We start from the raw sequence: 18,387 nt of genomic DNA on the forward strand, positions 1-18,387 counted from the left end.
AAAAAAAAAAAAAAAAAAAAAACATGATACCCTCCAGTGTTCAGAACAGCTATTAATAAATAGCTGCTGAATATGAATGAATGGGACAAAGATATAATTTCCCCCTGCTATTCTTTTCTTGGTGGAAAAAAAAAAAACCCTCTGTTATGGAAAGTAAAATATGTACAAAAGTAGGATAATGATATAAGGAAATCTCAAATACTCATCTCCCAACTTCAACACTTATCAACATAGGGCCAATCTTAATGCCAGCATTAGTTTGGTATTATATTTTCTGGTAGAAATACTCCCCTTCAATAGTCTTTTTCAGAATCACATGTTCCCAGCTCTCATTACAGTTTCCTTTATCTGTGTTAACATGAATTTTAAAAAGAAACCTTAAAATGGGCAGGTCTTTCTAAGCAAAACACAACACAAAGACACTGTAAAGGGAAGACTGACATTTTTAACTATGTAAAATTAAAAATTTTTTGCAAAGCCTAGAGATTGTATTACACAAAGTACAAAAAATGGGGTGGAAATAGTTATAGTATATATATGACAAAAAATTAGTATTCTCAATGTATAATTCTTATAAATCAAAAGAAAAGACCACAACCCCATAGAAAAATAGATGCAGAAATGAGCATACAGTTTCCCTACTATTCTTTCCTTCCTTTTCCCTCCTCCCTTAATTTTTTAATTAAAAACTTAAAAAATTAATTCTCTGTTACCCAGGCTGGAGCAGTGGTGTAATCACAGCTCACTGCAGCCTCAACTTCCTGGGATCAAATGATCCTCCTGCCTCAGCCTCCCAAAGTGCTGAAATTATGGTATAAGCCACCATACTTGGCTCCCCCACTACTAAAATGACTGACAGACAAGGGCTTCCAACTATTTGTCAGCATACTTCCTCTGGTGCTCTAGAATTTCAGAGCAATGAACACTCTAGAATAGAGGTTAACAGTTCTCACCTGTAAGCTTGTTTCTTCAAAGAAATGTTGCCTTGGAATCCAGAACCTCCGTAAGCCTGAGAGTCTTAACAACTTTGGACTTCACAGTCCTTCCAAATGACTCAAGGAAAAGTAAGTCCAACTCACATGGTGACCAGAAGGTCCATGGGGACCAAATATCCAGTTTTCAGTCCTGTTGGGAGGTGAGATAAGAAGTAGTCAAGTGAAGAAAGTTAAATGTTTAAGAGACAAGGGGCTTAAAAACAAACATAAATGACCTAACTCCCGTTAGAAAGCAATCTCGCACCCTCGGCACATGCCCAATGAAGGAATATATTTTTATTCAGTGCAAAAATGTAGTCCACATGCTTGAGGGGCCAAAGAATGCCTTGAATAGAGGAATGTTCCCAGTGACCTAGAGAAAGGGCTCCAAGTTCTCAAGACCTCCTTGGTAAGTGTCCATCAGCAGATGAATGGATAAAGAAAATGTGCTACATACACACAATGGAGTACTATTCAGCCATTAAAAAGGAGATCCTGTCATTTACAACAATATGGTGGAGCTGGGGGCCATTATATTCAGTGAAATAAGCCAGGCACGGAAAGACAAACTTCGCATGTTCTCACTCATTTGTGGGAGCCAGAAATTAAAACAATTGAACTCACTGAGATAGGGATCAGAATGATGGTTACCAGAGGCTGGGAAGGGTAGTTGGGGGTTGGGGGAAAGTGGAGATGGTTAATGGGTACAAAAACACAGAAAGCAGGAATACAATCTAGTATTCAATAGCACAACAGGGTGACTATAGTCAGTAATAATGTAATTGTACATTTAAAAATAACTAAGAGAGTATCATCAGATTGTAACACAAACGATAAATGCTTGATGTGATGGATACCCCATTCACCCTGATGTGATTATTACATATTGTATCTCATATACCCTGTAATGAGGGTTTATTACACATATCTCCTAAACCCTGTAATGAGGGTTTATTATCACACATTGTAACTCATATACCCTGTAATGAGCGTTTATTATTATACATTGTAACTCATACACCCTTTAATGAGGGATTACACATTGTATCTCATATACCCTTTAATGAGCGTTTATTATTACACATTGTATCCCATATACCCTGTAATCAGGGTTTATTACATTGTATCCCATATACCCTGTAATGAGGGTTTATTATTACACATTGTATCCCATATACCCTGTAATGAGGGTTTATTACACATTGTATCCCATATACCCTGTAATGAGGGTTTATTATTACACATTGTATCCCATATACCCTGTAATGAGGATTTATTATTACACATTGTATCCCATATACCCTGTAATGAGGGTTTATTACACATTGTATCCCATATACCCTGTAATGAGGGTTTATTACACATTGTATCCCATATACCCTGTAATAAGGGTTTATTACACATTGTATCTCATACACCCTGTAATGAGGGTTTATTATTATACATGTATCTCATATACACCTACTACTAGGTATCCACAAAACTTACAAATCAAAAAAGATCTCCTTGAGAAATAACAGGTATATACTATCGTACAAATAAGAAAAGTAAGCAGGGAAAGAAAAAGAGTGTATTCTTAGCCATCAGGCAAAGCCTATTTTAGTCATGCTGAGCTCCTATTTTGGTAATGTTGAGCTTCTTTGATGAAGGTTTCCAAGTCTTTAAAGTCAGAAAAATTTAGATTTAAAAAAATTCAAACCACTTCTGAAGTAGACTTGCCAAAAATGGCAAGCATGAACCTAATTAAGCCTCTAGATCTAACTTCCAGTTTACAGGAATGTAGGAGACAGAGAAGCAGGCCGAACCATAATCCACGAAAAGTGGCCTACAGATCCAGAATGTGAGGTACCCTACAGGCAATCAACCAAGTAACATGGACAGTCACTGGCATTAAAGAAACCCACAAAGGCTGCTCTAGACCTGGGTCAGCAAACCACAGCCTATGGGTAAGTCCAGCCTGTGGGTTGATTTTAAAACACAAAAGCTTTGGAAATTAAATATTACTGGAACACAGCCATGCTTATCCATTTACTATCACTCCGGGCTGGTTCTGCATGACAATGGCAGAGCTGAGCAGTTGAGGCAGAGACCACTGGGCCTGCAAAACCTAAAAGAGCTGGTATCTGGCCCTTCACAAAGACATTTGCCACCCCTGCCCTAGGCTGAAAGAGACAACAGTTGGGCACGGTGCCTCACGCCTGTAATAGCAGCACTCTGGGAGGCCAAGGCAGGTGGAGCCCTTGAGTTCAGGAGTTTGAGACCAGCCTGGACAACATAGTGAAACCCCCGTCTATACTAAAAATACAAAAAAATTAGTGGGGCATGGTGGTGGGCACCTGTAATCCCAGCTACTTGGGAGGCTGAGGCAGGAGAATTGCTTGAACACAGGAGGCAGAGATTGCAGTGAGCCAAGATTGTGCCACTGCACTCCAGCTTGGGCGATAGAGTGAGACTCCATCTCAAAAAAAAAAAAAAAAAAAAAAAAGATCGGCCTGGGCAACACAGCAAGACCTGTCTCTACAAAAACTAAAATAAAAAAAAAAATTAAAAAAAAAAAAAAAGCTGGGCATTGTGGCAAACGCCTACAATCCCAGCTATTCAGGAGGCTGAGGCGGGAGGATGGCTTGAATCAGAGAATTCGAGGTTACAGTGAGCTGTGATCTCAACAGAGCTAGATCCTGTCTCTAAAATAAAATGAAAGGATAACAGTCAACAAATTCTTGTCTGGATTTGGATTCAAACAAACCAACAGTAAAAATAAGTGCATTTTTGAGGTGATCAAGGAAATTTGATCATGGACTAGGTTTTAGAAAATGTTAAGGAATTACTGTCAATTTCATCAGGAGGTGATAATTACATTATGGTTATACAAGCAAATGCCCTCTCTTTGGAGAAGCACACTGAACCATTTAGGGGTGAAATGCCACGTTGTCTGGAATAAACTGGTTTAAACTCCAAACAAGACTTGTGAAGTCCATTTGATAGATATTTGGAAATTCATTATGCGACTTCACTGTGTTTTTACATTTGCTTAAAGTTGGCCTAATGAAGCAAAAAAAAAAAAAAAACTGGAAAAAAAAAACAGAACCTTGATCAAAAAGTAGAGGTTATCATCAAGAGCCTTGCTTTCCAGGCACCCACCACCCCCGGCCGCATCCCTCCTCTCCACACGGAGTCAAGCCTCAGCACACCAGTTGTTTGCCTTTCTCTGAACATTCTGTCATTTTCAGCTTCTTGTTTTTGCTCATGGTGTTGGCCAACCCTTCCACTCCTCTGCCTATAAAAAAACCATTCTCAGCCAGGCACGGTGACTCATGCCTGTAATCTCAACACTTTGGGAGGCTGAGTTGGGTGGATCACCTGAGGTCAGAAGTTCAAGACCAGCCTGGCCAACATGGTGAAACCACATCTTTACTAAAAAGACAAAAATTAACCAGGCATGGTGGCAGGTGCCTGTAATCCCAGCTACTCAGGATGCTGAGGCAGAAGAATATCTTGAACCTGGGAGGCGGGGATTGAGGTGAGCGGGGATCGCGCCACTGCACTCCAGCCTGGGCGACAAGAGAAAGACTGTCTCAAAAAAAAAAAAACAACAAAAAAACCACCACCAACAACATATCACTCTCTGCTTAAGGTCTGTCCAACTTTGACCTTCTCCTGGCCCTCCAGTGAGCACTCACCTCTCAGCTCCAACAGCAAGCTGCTGCTGGTTTCCTTCTTCTCTACATTCTAGCTGTTTACCAGCTCTGTTACCTCATGATGCCATACAATCCCAGAGACTTCCAATAGCTGAGTCTTTTCTGTAAATCCGTCTCAGGGGTTATCATGACACATTTTATGGAGCAAGCTCCGCAGTCAAGGGGCCTCACAGCCTAAACACCACTGCCCTGTTCTCAGCAGTCTTACTGACAATTGAGCTTCAACTGAAGAATGAATTCCTGTTCAGCAGGACACTGGGCAGCCATGTTTAACTGAGGCCTCTTAAAATTCCTAATAGATTTTGCTTAGATGGAGGATGTTCTAGAGAGGACTGTGAAGTGCATGATTTTGTCCTCTTATTGTCACCTTTCCTTGGTGACACTGCTGCACTACATACACCTCCACACCAGCCTGCTGGTGCCCTGGCTCAAGGCTGGTGCAAAGCTTTCCAATGACTTCAAGAATGGACATAAATTGGAAATCTTACTAATAGAAAAATGAACAGATCTTTTTTTTTTTTTTTTTTTTTGAGACGGAGTCTAGCTCTGTTGTGCAGGCTGGAGTGCAGTGGCACAATCTCGGCTCACTGCAACCTCCGCCTCCTGGGTTCAAGCGATTCTCCTGCCTCAGCTTCAGGGGTAGGTGGGATTATAGGAACCTGCCACCATGCCCAACTAATTTTTTTTGTAATTTTGGTAGAGACAGTGTTTCACTGTGTTGGCCAGGCTGGTCTATAACTCTTAACTTCGTGATCTGCCCGCCTCGGACTCCCAAAGTGCTGGGATTACAAGCGTGAGCCACTGCACCCAGCTCAGATAATTTTTAAATCCCTCTTCTATTCTACTTACTGCTACCTGATATCCAAGATCGCCACAAATAACCATCCTCTCCTAACTGGTAGTAATTAACGTCCAGTTAGTAAAGTCAACTAGCCCAAATTATTTCCATACAAAAATCCACCAACTAGAAATTAATTTTGCAAACTCAACTTTTATAATACAAATCTCTACTAGAGCACAGTGGTCTGCTTATTCAGGAAAGTCTGGCTTCTCCTGCAAATAGTTTCAGGAAAACAAAGCATTTTGGGAAAATAAGGGCAAACTGCAGGTGCTCCTCACCTGAGGATTCAATAAATTGAATGAGGATAGGGAAAAGTCTTCATTGACAGGTAAACACACATAAGGACACGTTCGTGTGTGTAAGACCTACACTTTGTAAAGGTCACTTTTAGTTTTTAATTAATTTCTGGGACATTTAGCAAAATGAATAACCTTTTAAAAAAGGCCACAGGCCAGGTGCAGTGGCTCACGACTGTAATCCCAGAACTTTGGGAGGCCAAGGCGGGCAGACCACGAGGTCAGGAGTTTCAGGCCATCCTGGCCAACATGGTGAAACCATCCATCTGTGCTAAAAATGCAAAAATATTAGCTGGGCATGGTGGCGCACACCTGCAATCCTAGTTACTCAGGAGGCTGAGGCAGAAGAATTGCTTGAACCTGGGAGGCTGCAGTGAGCTGATCATGCAACTGCAACTCCAGCCTGGGTGACAGAGTGAGACTCCGTCTCAGAAAAGGAAAAAAAAAAAGCCACAAATCTAGTGCGTTTTCTTATCACTTCAATATTAATCAACTAAGCGTGGTGTTAAGAAGCTGTGTTCAAAAAAAACAGCTAAGTCGGCTTCTGAGCCTGCGGCGTTGTCCTTGGCTCAGAGAGTCAAACAGCAGTGATAACCATAATTAATAATCAAGGCAGTAAGTTTCTCCAAAATTTCAGAAGTTTCACTAATGGCTCCAAAGAAACCTTAGATCAGAAATTCACAAGTGCCAGGACATGTTTTTAGATTTCTTTTGCAACTTTTAGTCTCCTTACAAACAGGAAGTCTTTAAAATTAAAAACAACTCTGGGAAGCGTTAGCCCGGTTCAGCTCGGAGTCCTCTGAAAGGCGGCGGTGGCGTTTCCTCTGCAGGGAAGCAGCAGCGCCGGTGCGTCAGGCGGCTCCTGGCGTTGGCCGCCCTCCGCCCGTTTCCGCAAGCGCGCCGCTGGGAGGACGCGTTTGGGGCCCACTGTCCCCTCCCTCCGGCTGGCCCCGCCGGCGGCGCCCCAGGCCGCCTCCTTCGCCAGCCCGGGCGCCGGGTGCTGCGGCCGCGGCCCGGACGCCGCGCAGGGAGCGACGCCCCGAGTCCCTGCGAGCCCCAGGACACCCCGCGCGCCCCAGGACACCCCGCGCGGGGGGCGGAGCAGACGCGTCCCCGACCCCCGCCCGCGCGCAGCTCCTCACCTGCCGGCAGCCGGCGCCGTCGGGGAGGGCCGGGTCGGGGCGGAAATGCAGGGCCTGGCCCGCGCCTGCGCTCCCAGGCCGCCCCGGGCGGCGCCCCCTGCAGGCGGAACGCGAGGCCCTCCCGCCCCTGCGGCGCCCTCGCACACACCTGGCCGCGGGCACACCTGTACGCCTAACAGCCAGACCCACCCACGCCGATGCCCTCCGAAGACCCCCCCCGCCCGCCGCAGGCACAGCGCAACCAGCTTCACACACCTGAGGACGCCCCACAGCAGTCACATCTACCCTAACACACCTGAGTACTCAGGATCAAGCCCCAACTGCGTGTGAACCCAGACACACCTGGGCCTCAGAGACTCACAGACGTCTCCACGGGCTTGGGGACCTGCCACATCAGATGGACACACCAGCACGCACAAATGAACCCAAGCTCAGACACACCTGGGGATGCAAGCCACATCACCAAGGCCCCCAGCTGAGCACGCACACAGCCCTGATGCTAAGTACAGACCGTCACCTAGCCACATACTGCCCACGTATTCACCAATACTCTTTTAAAATGAAACTGTGGTCGGAGGAGGAGTGGAAGGATGACATCACCTCTCCCCTAGCCCCAAGACTCATTTCAGCCCAGAAATTATAGGACTGAGAACCAAAAGCGGAAGAGGAATTTTTCCCTACAGACTTTGGGTTAAAGCAATGCCACTTGGGGGCCAGGTGGTAGGAATGGCACAGATACGGAGAGTGACACTTCTGTCTCTCCGAAAGACACAAATCTGTGTTTATCAGATTAGTAATAATCCCCCTTAATCATTTCCTGCCCTTTCTACTTTCTTAGGGATGTGGACTGATTGAAATCTTTATATAATCTGGTTTTTATCCAAAGATTTCTAACAATGCAGATATGATTGTATTTTGAACAGATGTATAATTCCAGGAGAAATCTAAACCATCAGGTACATAAGTCATTGGTTTTCATAGAGTTTTTTTCTTGTCTTGGACACTTCATGATTAAATTGAAATGTATTAAGAAAACTTCATGATTAAATTGAAATGTATAAGAGAAACTTATAAGAGCAGTAATCTTAATTTTTTTGAAGGGCAAGAATGATTCCACTTTATTTCTTGAGGGAGGAAAATCACGTCAGCAAAGGAAAGTGAGGCAAATGAATAATTCTTCTGATAAAGGAAAATTAAAGATGACAGACAAGACAAATTTTTGTTTGTTTTTTGTTTTGTTTTTTGAGATGAGTTTTCGCTCTGTCACCCAGGTTGGAGCATAGTAGCATGATATGGGCTCACTGCAACCTCTGCTTCTCAGGTGCAAGTGATCCTCCCACCTCAGCCTCCTGAGTAGCTGGGACCACAGGCATGCACCATCACGCCCAGATAGTTTCTTCTATTTTTGGTTGAGAAAGGATTTCACCATATTGTCCAGGCTAGTCTTGAACCCCTGACCTCAGGCAATCTGGCCACTTCAGCCTCCTAAAGCACTGGGATTACGGATATGAGCCACAGTGCCTAGCCAAGACAAATGTTAAGTTGTATCTATCACCAGGTAAGGTTGGGAAAGCCCGATCTAACATAGAATAGGATCTGTGGGATGAAGACTTCAGTTTAACTTCTTGAAAAACAGCTCACAGTTTTAAGAGCAGTTTTTGAAATGTGGTCCCAGTCCAGCAGCATTGGCAGCACCAGGGTATTCAGCAAATGTACAGTCTCCTATTGGCAGCACCTGGGTATTTAGAAATGTACACTCTCCAGCCACACGGGAGGGTGGAGCCCAGAGATGGACATTTTAAAGAGTGATGCCAGTTCAAGTTTGAGACCATCGTCTTTTGAGGATGTACCTCAGTGCTTCTCAAACTTTAATGTACATATGAATCAACCCAGGATCTTGTTGAAAAATGCATATTCTGGCTCAGTCAGCCAGGAGTAGGGTCTAAGATTCTGCAGGTGGACAGACGGTGCTAAATGAGGATTTTCTTGTGTATGGACACACTCCATACAGTGTGTGTCATTGTAAAGACAAAGCGAGGGTCTCATAGAGACAAAAGTCACAAAGTGTCTCAAGAAAAACAGACTGTGGTCAGTCTAGGCAGGTCCTGGGCTTGTCAGTTTAGGGTTGGTCAGTTACTCAGGACCCCTTGGCAAGCCAACTGCTTTTAGGAAGTGGGTTGATTCACCAAGTCTGTTTCGTTGCATTCAAATGGTACAATTGAGTCATTCACTGCAAAGGGTTCACCTCTGCTCATTCTGGCCCCTTTGCTCTGCCGTTCTACAAACCCCCACATCCTCTAGGCTTAGGGTCATGCAGCCAGCAAATCACTATGCACCTGTGTTAGTCTGTTCATGCATTGCTATAAAAAGCTACCTGACACTTGGTAATTTATAAACAAAAGAGGTTTCATTGACTCACAGTTCCACAGGCTGTACAGGAAGTGTGGCTGGGGAGGCCTCAGGAAACTTACAGTTATGGCAGGAGGTGAAGAGGGAAGAGTCACATCTTAAATGGTGAGAGAAGGAGAAGGAGAGAGTAAAGGAGGAGGTGCCACACAGTTTTAAACAACCAGATCTTGTGAGAACTCACTATTACGAGAGCAGCCGGGGGAAATCTGCCCCATGCTTCAATCACCTCCCACCAGGCCCCTCCTCCGACACTAGGGATTACAATTTAGCATGAGATTTGGGTGGGGACATAGACCCAAATCGTATCAGCACCTGTTCAAAGCTCAGCAAACAGTTTCTTCATCAGCTCCAAGGATTTAAGCCAGCAAATTGTCTATAACCAGAATTAACCAGTTTGGTATTTGCATTACCTAAATCAGAGCAGGTAATTGTTGAGCTCTGTTCTCCAGACCTGGGTGTAATAGATGTCTAATTTGTATTCCTATTGAACTAAATATGTTGCCACTTAATATTATGCAAACGAGGCCAGCCTCCTCTTCGTGTTACCTCTCCCACATGCTTCCAGCATTGCAAGTACCACCCAATAGAGGGGAAGATATCCCCTGTATCTCTTGAAACTATAGCTATAATGTGAAATAAACAACTGAGAGGAGAGGCTATATAACGGACTTGAAGTCCACCTGAATAACACCATCAAATCCACTGAAATATTATCAAATTATTCCAGTAAACTATTCAATCATCATCTTTGGGGCTAAGTAGCCTGCAGACTAAATCCAACCCACCACCTGGTTGTCTATGGCCTTCAAACTAATAATGAGTTTTACATTTTTTAAATACTTGGAAAAAAATCAAAAGAGTCATAATAGTTCATGAGATGTAAGTTTCAGTGTCTGTATGTACAATTTTGTTTGTTGACATTGTCTGTGACTGCCTTCACAGGACAACAGCAGCATTGAGCAGCTGCTGCTGAGACCATGTGGACTCTAAAGCCTAAAATACTCAACGTCTTCCCTTTTTCAGAAAGTTTGCCCTCTCTGCAAACTGTGTTTCTTGCTCTGGCCTCTGTTTCAACACCTTCCTCTCCTTTCTGTAACAGTTGATTTAGGCAACTGTCTCCCTAACGATCCCAACTTCACAAGTCCGGACCTTAATGCTTCCTGTGTATGTTTCAAGCACCTCACGCCATGGGTTTACTTTTTGATCATTTTCCTGTGTAAATCAATATGAACTTAACAAGAAGACTCTCCAGTTTCAGCATAGGATTAATTAGGCTAATTTAGAAAACGTGTGTGCAAAAGACAACAAGTAGCGTATATTCTGCAAATCATTGCATTCCTTTCATTTCTAAACCTGTCTCTAAAAAGTTGTTGTTAAGTTTAAAAACAGCAGGATTATTTCTGTGTGGTTATTTTACTGTTACAACACGTCTCACTGCTAAACAATTTCCATGACAAATTAATGAGCAGAGAAAACCAACCTCCTAAAACTAAGTTCACTTACATTAAATTCAATCCCAGTATTTCTCGAATTAATGTTTTAAAGATGATGTGGGTTGCCATCAGGTTTTTGTGAATGAGGCATTGACCTTTTTCTCCACAAAAGATATGCAGTCTCTTAAAAAAAAAAAGTATATGAAATTTTCTAAGCAATTGCAGTTGAGGTGGTTTATGCTATTCTTGCCATCTTCCGTAATTTCAGGAACAACAAGCAAAGACCGGAACAAAGCACTAGATGAGATTATTTCCTTAGTTTTGTTGAATAAATCCCTAATCATGAATATGAGAACAACTGTAAGAATTCTCAGAAGTAATCTGACCAGCCAAATATACTATCCACCATGCTCAAAGCTAATGACATTGAAAGAGCTGTAGGCAGCTCTAACCACACCCATCTCTAACCCTATCTTCTTGCTGCCCATCAAGTCATTGGCCTGCTAGCCAAACAGTAGCTTTTTTGAGGAAAGAATGCTAATCTGGTGTCTAGAAATGTAGACATTACAAAATGAAATGTAGCTTGGCTCCCTTTGAGTGGTCAGTGTAGGGAATGAATGCATATTCAGTGGTCCTCATAGACCAGGCAGCACATGACTCTTCTCGTGTCATCCTCTGAACAATAGTATGAACCGGATATTATTATCCCCATTCTACCTGTGAAATGACTCTGAGAGGTAAAATAACTCAAAGGTACACTGCCAGTAAACGAGAGTATAACAGCTTGAACTCACAGACAGCTGAGCTGAAAACCCGTGCTCTTAACATGAGGTTTAAATGGGGAAGCTGGGTAATATCCCCTGAAATGTATATTATCAGGACTAATCATTTATATTTGAACCTGTTTGTTAAAAGTATTAGTTCCAGTAAATAATTCTATACGTGTAGTTCTCTCGGTGAAGCGCTTTCAAGTACATGATCTGTTTGATCCTTATTCTTGCATTAAATAGTAAAGACCAGGGAGAATTTCTTCTGCTTCGATCGGTGTGTGGCCTGTCTGAGCCCAATCAAAGATCACCAGGTGCAAACTGTAGTCGGATAAAGTCAGGTTTATTGGCTCGTTGCAAGGAGAGAAGACGGAGGCCAGAGGAACCCTGGGATGCCTCAGCAAAGGTAACAGTTTGAAGACTTAGGGGAGGGGAGGATTGGAGGTGAAATTTAAAGGAAAGAGGGTTTTGACAGGTTCAGGGCAGACAGGGCTGTGAGCACAGGTCAACATCAGGTCTGGAGTCTGGGGGTCTGTGTCCTTGGAGACTACAAAGTTATGACAGATGCCAATTGGCACACCCAGAAACCCTTTAAGGGAAGCTCTGCACCCAGGTTGGAAATCAACGCTGCTTGTTTCAAAGAGACTTAGATTCCCCAGGCAATTGAGATGCTTCACTCCTGATGACTTCAAACAGCAAAGCTTCTGGTAGTCAATGCTTTTCCAGAATAAGGCTTCTCAGTAAGACAGCAACAAGCACCCAAAGATGGGGGTTATTTAACCTGATATGACATCAATGTGTCCTTGGAGAACCTGTTTCCTGCTCCCTCTGCTGCTGTTGTTATCTGTATTATCTCAGCCTGATGGGCGACAGGGGGCAGAAGTTTACTTTTTCAGTCTGAGATACTTTTTTTTTTTTTTTTACCCTATCAGGCCATATCAGGACCAGAAACCTTCAAAATACTTTATTTCCATGCAGATGTTGGCACTTCAAACTTTATGACATTTCACAACAGATTTTGATGGGGATTTGCATGAGCATGCAAAGCAGCTCACCTTTATAACTTCTTCCAGTGAACTTCTCTATAAGATTTCATTTTTTAAAAAAAAGGGTTAAGCATCTTGGTATTTTTGAAGGCGCCTGGGTTATTCCAATCTTATCATTTCATAGAGGAGAAATTAACCAAAGCAAGGACAACTCCTATAGTGACAGGAGGCAGCCAAATGCCTAGGCGTATAGGGCAGGTCCCCAGTGAAACCCCACCTTCAAGCCAGAAATAGCCTGAAGGCCGAAAGACCAGACTGCTGGTCCAGGATGAAGCCCACAACCCAGAACAGAGTCAGAACTTCTGTTCCTGTTTGCCCACCCTTTCCTGATTCTTTCTGAATAATGACTTTTAACCAATCAAATGTTGTCTTTTCCAATACTGCCTACAGGCTGCCCCTCCCCCATTCTGAGCCCTTCAAAAGCCCCAGACTCAGCTATATTAGGAGGACTTTCCCACCTTTGAGTAGGGGGACCCCCACCCCGTGCCCTCTCCATGAAAGCTGTTTCATCACTCAGTAACCCCACCTTGCTCATTCTTTGTCAGTGAATCCTCATTCTTCTTGGGTGTGGAACAAAAACTCAGGAACCCGTGCATAAGCCAGACTGGGCCTGAGTAGGCTGAGTGGGCAGGCTGTCTACTGCAGCAGGTAGTGTGGTTGAGTGAGGCTTGGGCGGGGTGTTGCATCTTGCAAAATGACTGAGAAGAAAATCCTGTGTCACTACCATTTATTTTTATTAGAATCAACTGAGGCATGGAGTAATTAACAGATTCATCCCAGGTTCCAGGTAACTAACTGAAGGATTGGAATTGGTTTTTTTATCTAATTGTGTTTTTGGAACTTAAAAGACACATGTCAGTGAAGTCAATCCTAGTACAGCTCTCACACAACTGCTCCCATGTTCTTTCCACCCCACCACCTTGTTTGCTCAGGTCTGCAGTTTCCTAGGCCAGTACTGTAAAAGCTATCATCCATATGCTTTATCAGAAAGATCTAGAAATGAGTAGTTTTGATATTCCTCAAGACAAATCTCAAGTCTAGCCATCAAAATTAAGGCTATCAAAATTTAACTGCTGTGACAAAATTGTTTTTAAAAGATGGATAAAAGTAGAATTTAAATCAAGAGAGAAAACATTTTCTTAAACACTTATGAGTAGGAAGAAGAAAATTTTATTGGTCTTTGGGAAATGCTACATATTTAAAAATAAATAATTAGAAATGTAGGACACTCAGGCAATTTTGATAAACAATGTAACTGATTAAAAATACTTGAACTAGTCAGAAAATAAGTGATTGCGCAGGTGTGGTGACTCATGCCTATAATCTCAGCACTTTGGGAGGCTGAAGTAGGAGTTCAAAACCAGCCTGGGCATTATAGGGAGAACTTGTCTCTACTGAAAAAAAAAAAAATAATAATTATCCCAGCATGGTGGCACATGCCTGTGGTCCTAGCTACTCAGGAGGCTGAGGCAAAATGATTGCTTGAGCCCAGGAGGTTGAGGCTGCAGTGAACTGAGATTGCACCACTGTATTCCAGCCTGGGTGACAAAGCGAGATCCTGTCTCCCATCCCCCGAAAAATCAACATATAAATCTGATATTGTTTCTGGGTCATATAATTATAGAATAGAAACAAGAAAAGTAAAGGGTTCCCCCTCTTCAGTTACTTATCAAATATCTTGATATACCAAGCGCCAGTCCAGGACTTTACATGTCTTTTCTCATGTAAATCTCTGAATAATTCTGTGAAAAAGGTAGTTATGCTCCCTGTTTTACAGACAGGGAAGCCAAGGTGCTGAAAGATTAAGTGACTTGCTGTATTAGTTCCCTAGGGCTGTCGTAATGAGGCCCCACAGACTGGGTGGCTGAGAACAACAGAAACGCATTCTCTTGCAGTTCTGGAGGCTGGATGTCTGAAATCGAGGTATTGGCAGGGCCGCGCTACCCTGTAAGGCTCTAAGGGAGAATTTTTCTTGTCTATTCCAGCTTTTGGTGGCCCCTGGTCTTCCTTGGATTGTAGAAGCATCACTCTAATCTCTGCCTCTTGTGTCCTCAACCCAGAATGTGGTAGGATGTGAGTCAGGGTGGATTTTGGCTTTGGAAAGTGATACCATGTTTACAAGAGATCGCTGAGGGAGGGAGGCGCACTAATCCAAGGGATGGGCACCTGTGTGGAAATGTATGCCCCCAGAGGTGGAGGCCAACCAGAAGGGGATGAAGAGAGAAACAGCAATCTGTGATGTTATTGGAGGCCAGTACTGTCTGCGTGGTTGGGTGGGGGAAATGAATGATATGTCTCAAAATATAAATCCCCAAATGGGCACCAACGCACCAGAGTGCCTGGAGTGATGTGAACACCTGCTGGGTGTCGTCTTTGGCAGAGCCTCTGTCAAGACTCTGACTCACCTTGCTGATGGTTTACTTCCCCAAGACTAGTCTAGAAGTGGAAGGTAGATGCTATGTAGGTCTATGAAGGAAATTGGATTTCTAAGATGCCATCACAAAATTTCCCATTCCATGTCGTCTTTTTACAATGTGATGTTGATATGCCTTCCATGGAGAAGTGGGGTCTGTGTTCCCTCCCCTTGAATCTGAATGGACCTGTGACAGTGGCAGGAGACACTTTGTGACTGCCAAAGCTAGGTCAGAAAAGCTGATATAGCTTCTGCTTGACTCTCTTGGTACCCAGCCACCATGCTGTGAGGAAGCATAAGCAGCCACATGGAGAGACCATGTGCTGGCATTCCAGGACTCAGCTCCAGATGAGCTCACAGCCAGTAGCACAAACTGCCAGACATGAGTGACCAAGACCACAGATGATTCCAGGTCCCAGTCTTTTTGCCACCCCAGCTCGTGGCATGGAGCAAGAGGGGACCTATTGGGGATGAATCCAGCCCAACTTGCAGATGCATGAGTGTATTAATCAGGGTAATGATGGTTGACCAAATATCTGGGCATTCCATGACCTACCTAGTCAAGTTAACATATGAAGTCAACCATCACAGGCTGGGCAAGGAGGCTCATGCCTGTAATCCCAGCACTTTGGGAGGCCAAGGCTGGTGGATCACCTGAGGTCAGGAGTTTGAGACCAGCCTGGCAAACATGGCAAAACTCCACCTGTACTAAAAATACAAAACTTAGCCAGGTGTGGTGGTGTGCACCTCTAATCCCAGCTATTCAAGAGGCTGAAGCAGAGGATCACTTGAACCCAGGAGGCGAAGGTTGCAGTGAACAGAGATCATGTCATTGTACTACAGCCGGGGTGACAGGGTGAGACTCCATCTCAAAAAAAAAAAAAAAAAGAAATTGGTTGGTGGGTTCAGCTGGTGACAACCTTGTTCCTCCTGCGCAGTTTCCCATCAACCTTTCATCTAATGATTTTATTTGTTGCTGACCTTTGCTTGAATCAACTGGCTCATTGGGGACCAGAAAAAAAAGGATGATTTCCTAATTTCCATTCTTTCAACATATATTAGCTATAATTAGTCTATAAGGAAGAGTTTATAATGTAATCACGATAGGCCTACAGAATCCAGTTTTCCAAAGGGCATCAGACTGGTCCACTTAGGAAAGCCTTAGGGACAAAGATGAGAAATACATCTTTGATGATGAGATGAGATCTTGTAGGAGTATGAGAATGAAAATGTTAATTAGATTGGAATAATTAGATGCAATAAATATTCTTTTAAAAAATACAAATTAGGCCAGGCGCAGTGGCTCATGCCTGTAATCCCAGCACTTCGGGAGGCTAAGGTGGGTGGATCACCTGAGGTCAGGAGTTTGAGATCAGCCTCACCCAACATAGTGAAATCCCTTCTCTACTAAAGATACAAAAAATTAGCTGGGCGTGTTGGCAAGCACCTGTAATCCCAGCTAATAGGGAGGCTGAGGCAGAAGAATCACTTGAACCCAGGAGGCAGAGGTTGCAGTGAGCCAAGATGGCGCCATTGCACTCCAGCCTGGGTAACAAGAGCAAAACTCCATCTCAAAAAAAAAAAAAAAGAAAGAAAAAGAAATCACACAGATTAGATTGTGAGGCAGGTACCGTATACCCATTTCCTACTATACTCTAGATCAGCGCTACCTATTGGAAATATCAAGTGAGCTCCAAAGCAAGCCATAGATGTAATTTTAAATTTGGTAGCCACATTAAAAAGTTTAAAAAATGGGGAAAATAATTTTAATGTTTTATTTAACCCAATGTATTTAAAATATTTCAACATGTAATCAATATAAACATTATTGAGATTTCACATTAATCTTTCATGCCAGGTCTTCAAAATCCAGTGTGTATTTTATGTTTATAGCACATCTTGATGTGGACTGGCCACGTTTCAAGTGCTCACCAGCCATGTGTGGTGAGTGGCTACCTTATTGGACAGGACAGCTGTAGACATTTTATATTCACTTGCACCTTTACAACAACCTTGCAAATTAGATATTACCTGCTTTTTTTAAAAAAAAATTATCTTTTTGAGATGGAGTCTCACTCTGGTGCTCAGGATGGAATGCAGTGGTGTGATCTCAGCTCACTGCAATCTCCACCTCCCGGGTTCGAGCAATTCTCCTGTCTCAGCCTCTCGAGCAGCTGGAACTACAGGTGCCCACCACCATGCCTGGCTAATTTTTGTATTTTTAGTAGAGACAGAGTTTCACCGTATTGGTCAGGCTGGTTTTGAACTCCTAACCTCAGGTGATCCATCCGCTTTGGCCTCCTGAAGTGCTGGGATCATAGGTATTAGACACTGCACCCTGCCTTTTTTTTTTTTTTTTTTTTTTCTAATGTGAAGTTGAGAGTCGGAGAGGTGGAACTTCTTGTAATATGACCACTGAATGCTGCAACTGGGCCTTGGCCAACTGTATGTGTGCAGAGGTGCCTACATCTGTTCCCATCTGGACCTCATAACACACGGGAGCCCTATTTCCTCTTTTGTAGGGCCAAACAGGTGATTTGGTGCTCTATCTCTTGTTTCTTCTCAAGAACCTTCTCTCTGTAGTTTAAGGCCAGCTTCTCCCTCAGTGGCTTGTGCTGAATTGCATTTAGCACCTCTCATTCCCCCACCACCCACCTCCTGTCCATCACTAGTTGATTCCTTATCATTACTCCCATCTGTCCACATTTCTCTAGCCCCACTGCCACTGGGCTGCACAGGGTCACCTTCATCTCAACGCCGGACACCTGGGATGGTCTCTTGGGTGCTCTGCCCACATCCTCCTAGCCTCTCTCCAGTTCCCTTCTCACCAGCAGCCGAGTGACCTTGTCAAAACCTCACTAACTTGGATCATGTCACTGATCTGCTTTGGATTCTCCCTTAGTTTAAGGTAAGCACCACGTGGTCTGTGAACCCTGTATGAGCTGGATCATCACCAAGGCCAGCCTTCTCAAGCACCCTCCCCAGCCTCCTCGGAGTTCATCATTCTCATGGCAGGACCTTTGCAGATGCTATTGCTTCCATGTAGTCGGGGTTTTCTCAACCTTGGGACTACTGATGTTTTGGGCCAGGTAATTTTTGTGCGGGGTTGTCCTGCACATATCGCATGTACAGCAGCAGCATCTCTCCCCACCAGCACTTTCCAATCAGTTGTAACAATCAAAAATACCCCCAGACATTGTCAAATGCCCCCCACCTGGAGATCATCAGCCTGGAGTGACCTTCCTCCCCCTGCCTATCAATCTCCATCTGGAAGCCACCTTCCCAGGGAGCCCTTTCCTCACTCTCCAAGTTAGAACAGGCCTCTCTCCTCATACGACTCTTTGATCATTCCTTTTTCTCACTGGACT

General features: G+C 43.7%; 1 protein-coding gene across 2 annotated transcripts in view; it reads right to left on the reverse strand.

The window, feature by feature from the left end:
• GGACT (gamma-glutamylamine cyclotransferase) overlaps positions 1-7,041 on the reverse strand; it is a 57,153-nt gene extending 50,112 nt beyond the window's left edge. Inside the window, exons 1-2 of one of the 2 annotated variants that reach the window (XM_032246376.1) lie at positions 6,952-7,041; positions 954-1,125 (exon numbers count right to left, since the gene is read on the reverse strand). The gene's annotated coding sequence lies outside the window, so the exon portion shown is untranslated. Of the gene's footprint in view, positions 1-953; positions 1,126-4,654; positions 5,205-6,951 lie in introns of those variants that run through there. The other variant, XM_032246377.1, reaches the window with a different exon arrangement.
• Between the last annotated feature and the right edge of the window lie 11,346 nt (positions 7,042-18,387).

This window comes from Sapajus apella, unplaced genomic scaffold (genome assembly GCF_009761245.1).
Source record: "Sapajus apella isolate SASKATOON/1434 unplaced genomic scaffold, GSC_monkey_1.0 scaffold60, whole genome shotgun sequence".
In the NCBI taxonomy this organism is placed as follows: domain Eukaryota; kingdom Metazoa; phylum Chordata; class Mammalia; order Primates; family Cebidae; genus Sapajus; species Sapajus apella.